Source organism: Ochotona curzoniae, unplaced genomic scaffold (assembly GCF_017591425.1).
Source record: "Ochotona curzoniae isolate NIBS_2020 unplaced genomic scaffold, NIBS_Ocur_1.0 contig_4877, whole genome shotgun sequence".
Taxonomy (NCBI): domain Eukaryota; kingdom Metazoa; phylum Chordata; class Mammalia; order Lagomorpha; family Ochotonidae; genus Ochotona; species Ochotona curzoniae.
Genome location: NW_024466409.1, coordinates 291,693 through 300,752, shown reverse-complemented (window position 1 = coordinate 300,752; position 9,060 = coordinate 291,693).

The window sequence follows — 9,060 nt, the reverse complement described above, 5'->3', positions numbered from 1 at the left end:
ATGGGTAATGATGAACCTTACTCTACTTCCTGCCCTATTACCACCTGTAACTATTAGCCCATGTCCAATGCTGATCCTTTAATGCCCCGAACTACTGCCTCTCCGTGTATTAGTTTGAAGCCAATTTCACAATCTTATTTCATTCCTAGAATGAATACTAGGCTCCAAATACCTAGTTTCTTGTATTGATTAGGCTGCCAGGTAAAGCTGTGGCCACCGGAATTGTATCTAATGAAGGACCAAATTGAATGATCAGGTCTTCTTATTCGAGCAGCCTGATCTGTATCCTCATTAATTTGCAAAGCTGCTATGTGTGTGGGAATGACATGGCCTCTGGGGGAAGTATAACACATCTGGTAAGTGTGGTGGCTGGGATAGGCATAAGAAAGTATGTGAAGACATAAAAGGAAGCAAGAAGTATTTGTTAGACTAAGTTAATTGTGGTGAAGAAGGTAAATGCTCTTGTTTATCAGTTAGGGCCAGTGAATGTCTGTGTGGAATGAGAGAGGGGTTCTAAAAGAACCTTTGGGGAAGAGGAGAAGCATGAGCTGCTTGAAGGGAAGGGTAAGTTAAGGCTCTGGCTTCGCATGGCATAGGGTCTACTTTCGACTCTGCCACGAACTTTGGGGAATCCTTCAATCCCTTCAGCCTCTGACTCTCCATCTGAGAAGTGCAGGTACCAGCTTACATTTCACAAAGTGCTGTTATGGATATGAAGTCAGAGCAAACATTAAAAGCATATGCAAAATACAAATCTGAGGAGACAATGGGTCTACACAGAAACTATTTGTAGGGACTCGGTGATACACAGCTCAATGGCCACACCCACCCACTGAATACTGGAGAAGTGCAACGTACTTCGCGACCTTGGAATCTCCTGAGTCTTTCTCACTGCGATGTGCAAAACAGGCATGCTGCCATCCAGTAGCCTCTGCCCAGGAAGCATTTCAGGCACTACCAAGCCATGGGAAGACACAGAGGACGTTTAGATGCACACTATTAGGTAAAAGAAGCCGATCCGAAAAGATTACATCTCTGTCATTCCACTAGTCTGACATTCTGGGAAAGACAAAACTATAGACTCATTTTCGAGAGTTAAAGGGGCAAAGGGCTGAAGAAGGAGCACTGGGGGCTTCTCAAGACACCGAGCTCTTCTGCGTGATGATGTAATGGTGGATACGTGCTACTGTTGATTTGTCAAAACCCACAGAATGCACAACATCCTCATGCATGCTGCGGACATTGGGTGATGACAAAGGGTGGCACCGTAGATTCAGACATGGCAACAAATGTCCCCCTTTGGGGCAGCTTGCTGGTAGCGAGGGAGTAGGGGGCATATGGAAACTCTGTACTTGTTGTTTCATTTTCTTGTGAGCCACAAACTTCTTTTAAAAAAAAAACATGTAGTTTTAGAAATGATATGTCTAGATCATGTATTATAATGATGCCTTATGATCAGCCACCTACCGACTCAGTGATTTTCTGGGGGTGCGGAACTTTCAGCCCACAAGTCAGAGAAGACCCACAGTCTTTGGTCTGGTCCTGTCAAGGCAACTATAGATGGGACTTGAAATTCAACAAATCTGTAGCAGGCTAATATTAAAGTTTAAATTGTCATGGCCTGCACATGATGTTACAAATATCCAAATGGTCTTTGACAGAAAACAAAAAGCATCCCCTCAGGTCTTGTGCTGTGGCATAGCAAGCTAATTCCCTGTCTGCAGCACCAGCACCCCATATGGGCATCTGTTCAAGCCCCAGTGGCTTTACCTCCCATTCAGCTCCCTGCTAATGGCCTGGGAAGGCAGCAGAGGATGACTCAAATTCTTGGGTACCTGCACCCACAGATGCAGCTCTTGGCTCCTAGCTTTGGACCCACTTAGCTTTGACCATGGTGGCCATCTGGGGAGTGAAACCAGTGGATGGAAGATCTTTTTCTCCTCTCTCTGTAACTCTGCCTATCCAACAAACAGAAATATTTAAAAAAGATTCATACTCCTACAAAGATAAGCATTTTTTGTTGTAATTAAACACTTTTAAATGTACATAAGGTGAACAAATTTCATATGTATACAGATATAGGAGCATAGTGGTACTTGACCTCTACCTTCCTACTCTCCCACCTCCTTCCTTATTTTTTTAAAAAAATTTTCAATGACATATTTTCAGTCTTTAAAATAAGCTTAACCCTCCATTAACTAAAGAATTTAACAAGTAGTGAGTAGAAAAACCACTGTTCCTCAAGAGGACAGACAGGGCTATGAACAATAATCAAATCCCCAAATGTCGATTTTGCTTTTTTTGCATTACATTTTACGAGTTCATGAATCTGCAGGCTGGCTCTTTGGACTGGGCTGTTCTGTGCTCATTTGGGCAGATGTTCTGGGTTCCACTGGGCTCAGTCACGGGCTATGGTTGACCAGTTCTTGGCCTGCCTAGGCAGATCTTGGCTGGGGTTGTGGGGGCACATCAATTTTTCTTTACAAGCCTCTCTCCCTGCAGCAGGCTAACCTGGGCAAATTTCCACATCAATGGCAGTGGTGCAAAACTGCAGGTAGAGACAGAAGCCTTTGTTATATTTCTGCTTGGGTCGTCTGTGTTAGTGTTCCACAGGTTAAAACAAGTTGTGTGGTTGCACTCAACACTGAAACATTCAGAAACACATGGCAAACCTTCAGATGGGAAGGGCTTCAAATTCATCTGGAAAAGACCCAGGCATCAGGAGTGCAAAATTGGGTCCACTCAGGTAAGTGGTCTACCTCACTGGATAACGGTGTGCCTTCCCAAGAGCTGTTGCAAGGGGTGGATGGGGTTAACTATACAAGTATTTAAGATAGTCCTTGACCCTTAACGGGAATTAAGTGGTATTTCCTTCCCATCCACAGAACTCTTCAGATGTTTATGGGACTTCTCAGAGAGGGTGGAAGGTTTGAGAATCCTTGGGGCTGCAGAAGTGAGAGTGAGAACTTGCCCTGTGCTTTGCTTAGCAGAACCACTGCTAGGGCCTCCATGTGCACCTGCTGTTACAGTTGCTTGTGTTTCATCTTTAAGTTCTGGCAAGGTCAGTGCTATGGGTTGGGCAAATATCTGCATTTATGGAGTGATTTTCATATGAGTTGTCCTCCCAGTTGAGGGGAGCCACTGAGAGCCTTTCAAACCACCTTTCTGGGATGGGAGCAGTTCAGACTAGGCAGGGCTATAGCACCTGTGGGCCTCACAGTGAGCTGACTGTTCCGACTGGTGCAAGTAAAAATTAGAGTGGGTGGAGGGGTGTTTGGGCTTAGCCACAGCATTAGCTGGCAGAGGCTGGTACTGGGAGCTAATTCTGTCAAGTCAAATGCCAGAACCACCTGGAGACTGCATTATCTGGGAGTGGGTGTGGCCTAGTAGGGAAATAGTGGGCACTCAGGGTTACCACCCTTACTGGACAGCACGAAAACCAGGATAGGGGCAGGGGTGGCTAGACAGAAAGGTACCTGCCAGTAGGTATATGGGCTGGATAATAGGTTGGTTGGGTTGAACTAGGCTTCAGTGTCCAATGACGTGTGCGAGAGCTAAATGGGATGTGGGACAGACTGGACAAGCCTGCGGTACATACTGGCAAGCATGGGAACCAGGGTAGGGGGCAGAACTGGTAGGGGTTTTGGGGAGTCGCCCCAACTAGGCTGCAGCCCCAACTGGTTTGCATGAAGACCGAGTATGAAGTGGGTAGGATCGAGCTGGACTACAACACCCGTTGGTTCATGTGGAAGACGGGGCTGGAAACTGAACGGACCCAGCATTCCCAGCGACCAGCATATGCATAAGCTGATTCGTGTGACTAACGGTTTTGGAGTCTGTACTAGCAAACTCACGCAAGAATCAGATCTGGGATCAACTCAGATTAAGTTTCTTTGGATATCTCTCCAACTGAACTGCTGATCTTAGAACCCCAACCATGAAGAGACTGTCAGCCAGTGGACTCTGAATAGGTTTCATTGCGGTTGGGACAGTGAGATTGGCAGCAATCTAGAACTGATGAACTATCAAAACTGTTTGAGCAGGACCCTTGGGGCGTGCGTCATGTTGGGGATCAGAAATGGGTGGGAGGTTGGGTGGGGCTTTTCCCTTTGTTACTCTCCTAACCCCAGATACAGGGGAAAATGATTATATTAGTGTGGAAACAATGATATTACCTACTTTCACCCTGTAGTTCTTGACCCTTTGTACCCTAATCAACTAAGATTATTAAAATTAAAAAATAAATAAAAGTTTGAATGAAAATGAAATTAAACAAAACAAAACAAAACAAACAAACCACCAATTTCCCTCCTACTAGAGAGACTTAGGTACTCTGTGAGGGGTAGTGATGAGGACCATAACAGCATTAACACTAACATTGCCTACCTACTAAGTGGGCAAAGCAGAATCTCATGTAAGATGCATAATAACTTGCCAAGGTAAATGTAATTACTATCCCTTTTACAGATGAGGAAATGGAGGCTTTGACACTAGTCAGCTAGCAAGCATCAGAGCTGAGACTTGAACCAGGGTCTCTCCAACTCCAAGGCCAAGGTTCTACTCTGCCTTTTTTCCATTAAAGGCCTCTGGTTATTCTGCTTCTTTATCCTGCTTCTTTCGGCCAAAAAGCAGCAGTCACTTGACATTTGTGTCTCTCTGACTAGCTCACTTTTGCATTCTCTACGTGGTCCGGTCATACACTGACGTGTGTGACACAGTGACGTGACATGCAGTGAGAGCATTGTAATTGAAGGAGGTTTCTCTAAGTCTTACCTGTGCAGCATGGACCCGCCCAAGCACACCTGAAATCTCACCCTTCCCTTGACGCCAACGCCTGCTTGTTATTCCTGGGGATGGCCAGGGAGCTTGGCTGAAGTCCAGACCCTCGCCCTGGCCCTCCTCCCAGGGCCCTAACCTCTTGTGGTTCAGATCTAGGGGTCAGGCAGGAGTAGGGCTTCAGGAAGGAAGACTAGGTCCTAAAGCTCAGGCCCGAGTTGGGGAAACCCGAGAAGGCTTTCCAAACAGCTGACTCTGGGCGCCACGTTTTGGAGGCAGCCACCCCTCCCCCACACTGGCTGTGCTGGGAGTCACGGGTTTTAAGCTGAGCACTCTGGGAGATTAACCAGCTTTGTGACCAGCTGCTGGAAGAGGATAGTTGGCCGAAAGAAGCAGGATAAAGTTACCCTCTCAGAAGTTTATAGGAAGGCCCATAAATGCCCCCAATTGCTGTGGGGCCCAAGATCTGGGGCAGGCCTGGGTGTTCCCAGGTTCTACTAACAGGTTCTGCTCATTGGGCACTCATGGGGAATGGTTGTCCCACAGGGCCCTGTTGCTCCACATGGGCTCCTGGGCAGTGGACCCTCCTCTTGCCTGGATGGCACATTCACTCCTTATATTAGGAGTCAGCAGGAAGGGCCTGTTTGCTGGCCTCCTCAGGAGCAGGATGGTGGGCTCCTGGCACACAGATGTCCCTCGCAGGTGACAGAGAAGAGAAGGACCTCTTCTACAACCCCACAGTGCGTGATGTCAGGAGGCCAAGGAGGTTCCAGGCCTGGTGATGGCCCGTGACCATGAAGCCTGGGTTCCATTCAGGCTGGGTCATTGCCCTGCTGGCCTCATGTCCTCAGCTAGCTATAGGAGGACGTGCAGACACCAGTCACCTTCAAGGTGTGTTGCAAGCATTCCTACACAACTGCGTGGGTTTGGAATTTCAGGCTCTGGGATTCTCCAGCTATGCCCCTGCCTCCGCTCTGCCCTCTAGAAACCCCCATTTCACACATTTGTATTTGTTTCAGCAATGATCTCCCTGCCATTCAACTGTCCATTCCATAGTGACTTGTTGAGTGCTTACTGGGTGCCAGGTTTTATTGCAGCTGGCAGAGAATAGCATTGTACACAATAAATGAAGCGAAAAGTAAACATTATCTAAATGCATGTATGCATTCAGTAATATCTGCGGAACAGACCACTTCTCTGCCTTGTGGATCAGGATTTCATTCAAGGATTTACCTGAACAGGACTCCACTCCTAAATTTAAAAGTTTAGCTTGGGTGTCTTCCTGTGTACATGACTCTATTCCCCAAACCCTAGACTGCCAGGCCCTGGTGTGTGTGTCGGTTGGGGTAGGCCCCAGAAGAGGTGAGGAGGTGCACCTTAGCCACAGGTCCTTGTTGGTGTGGGCACTTTCCATATGGGGGCGGGACTGTGCTGAGTGATATACTCTGGCCAGTCTGTCCCAAGGGCTTCTGGTTGTGTGGGCATAAAGAGGATACTGGGTGCAGCCTTGGCAATGGAACCCTACGAGAGCCCTTTATGGCCCCACCCCTCAAGCCCTGACCCACAGCCCCACTGTTGCCACTGCAGAGGCCAGCCACCACGCAGTGCCAGGCACCTAATATACTCCCTCTTCATCTTTGCAGGTGATTATTTTTAGTCACTCTTTCCATGAGGAAACGGAAAGACCAGTTGCAGGCCCGGTTAGTGCTGGGTTTTTAAGGCGCAGTGGGGGAGAGGGTGAGGGTACACTGCAGTCTGTTGGAGATAATAAAGAGTAACACCCAACACATGTACTACCTGTGGCAGGGAAATATACTCCCTCAGCACAACCTCCTGAACATAGCCATGTTAGTGTCATCACGCTCGATCTATAGATGGGGAAACTGAGACAGATGGATTAGTATCTTAAGGTTATAGGACAAGGTAGACAAGCCAAGATTTGAACCTTGGCACCTGTGCTTCTGAGCCCAGCCTGTCAGCATCGTGCTGTGCCATCTAACTGCTAACAGAGTTTCCCAATGTTTTCACTGGGGCAGCTGAGCAGCCCAGACAGACCTCTCTGCTTCACAGCCTCCTCAGCTGTGGCAAGTCACTGCGAAGGGTGAGGAAGGCAGCGCCTGGGGGTCAGAGCTGGCCGACAAAGGCATGAATGTTCAGGGATCCCTCACCAGATGACCTTGGACAAGGCATACAGTCTCTTGGGATTTCTCCTGCCTCATTGGAAAGATGAGAATGATCACAATCATCCTTGAGGATTGATGTGGTAATGAACAGACTGGGCACATGCATTGGCCAACACGGTGCAGACAACAGGAACCCACAAAGCTAGGAGTGGGTGAGATGGAGGAAGAGGGGGATCCCGGAACTCATATCTTTCCCAGTCCTGTTCTTGGGCAGAGTCTGTCTGCCTGTGCCCAGCCCTCTCTCTAGCCCCCAGCTTGTCCAGGCACTTGCTGTGGGTCCTGGCACAGGATAGGACCAGGGCAGGGACAGGATGAGGCCAGGAGAGCGAGTGAGGATAGTCTGACTCTGCTTTGGCTTGCTGGGGAGCCTGGAGTTGGGACAGGCTATTCCTCACAGCTGGGTGTCACTCTACAAAGAGGGCAGGCGTAGGCGTGTGTGTGTGTGTGTGTGTGTGTGTGTGTGTGTGTGTGTGTGTGTAGTGGTCCTGTGTATGTGGTGTGTGTGTGTTGTAGCTGGAAGAAAGGCTGGCCAGATTCCCCTGCTCTTTGGAGACACAACCCCCAGAAGGCTCTCTCTGGCAATTGATGGCCAAAGCTGGGCTGCGGATCTTCTGGGAGTGTCCAGTGCATGCTGCCTGCCGAATCTCCCAAGTCCTGCCTACCTGGCTTCCTGGCTGTCTCCAGAAGGCACATGTGGCCCTGGAGTTGACCAACTCAGATGTAAGCCTCAGTTCTGCAGTGGGGTGGGTGGTTGCAGGAGGACGCGGCTCCTGAGCTCTAGAAACAGAAAAGGGGGCTCTCCCCTTTTCTGGGGAGGGAGGGAGGGAACAGCAAGTGTAAAAGCCTTAGGTAAGAGTGCTCAGCTCCAACACAAACTTGCTGCGGATCCGTTACCGCCGGCATAGTAAAGTCTGAGTCTGTATGGGGTGGGGGGCTGCTCCCTGAGCTGGGCCTGGGTTGAGCGGGGGCATGAGGGACACAGAGGCTCTAAAAGTCCGCCTGCGGGCTTCATCAGAGATTTGTAGGGAACACGTTGAGGTCACAGCTTGTGAGGGTCTTGTTCCCCAAAGGCTGTATTTCGCAGAGGAAACCTAGGCAGCAGGTCCCACAGAAGCTGGGAGCTCTCAAAACACACGGTACCCAGGGTCACCTGCTCCAAGGGTCACCAGCTCCGAGGGTCACCTCCGCCTGGTCCTCTGAGCCCCGACCGTCCGCGGGCGGCGCCCTTAGAGTGGCCGCTCGGCAGTCTCGCTCCCTCGGGGACCCTCTTCCGGCCGGGCGCAGCCGGTGGCCCCCGGCGACAGCCGGTGACCCGGGGCGCACGTGCGCGCGCCGCCGCAGCCGCACACAGGACGCACGCGTCGGGGGCCCCCCGCGCGCCCGCAGCCCTGCGCGGCGGGACGGAGCCAGTTGTCGGGCGCGGCGGCCGCGGTCACACAGCATTAGCCCTGCGGCCGGCCCGCCAGGTGCGGCCACTGCCCCTAATCCCTGGCCCCGGCCCGGCTAAGCCCGGTCTGAGCGACGCCACAGCTGGGGGCGGCCGGCCACGCGCCACCCCTCACCCTCTCGCCGCCGCCGCGGCCGGGCCCCTCCCCGCGCTCCGGCCGGCTCCCGCCGCCGCCCCCACGCTGCCTGGCCCTGCGGAACCTATGTCCTTTAACACCCTAAAAGTTGCGCCCCCACGGCGTTACCCTAACTTGGCGCCAGCCGCCACCTGTGCCCTCAGGCTGCTTAGAGCCAGAATTCCATCCTACCTCATCGAGGCAGGACTGGCAGGGTCCAGCCCCTTCCCGGAGCCACCCACCTGCCTGTTCCGTACCTGCTCCTCCCCCAGCTCCTGCCCCGTTGGATCCAAGTACCTCTCTTTCCACACCTTGGCTTCAGCTGCACCTGCTCTGCCTTGCTTAGGTGCTGGACCTTGCCCCCGATCCCCTACCTGCATTTGCGAAGTCTCAGGATGCCTTTACAGCCAACATCTGCTGGTGTTATGCCAGCGTAACTTTAGTTCAAATCTCAGGGTCTTTGCAGAGGAGGACTCCCAGGGGTTTCTCGGAATCTCAGTTTCACTTACATGGAAAATAAAGGGGTGTGATTTAGACCT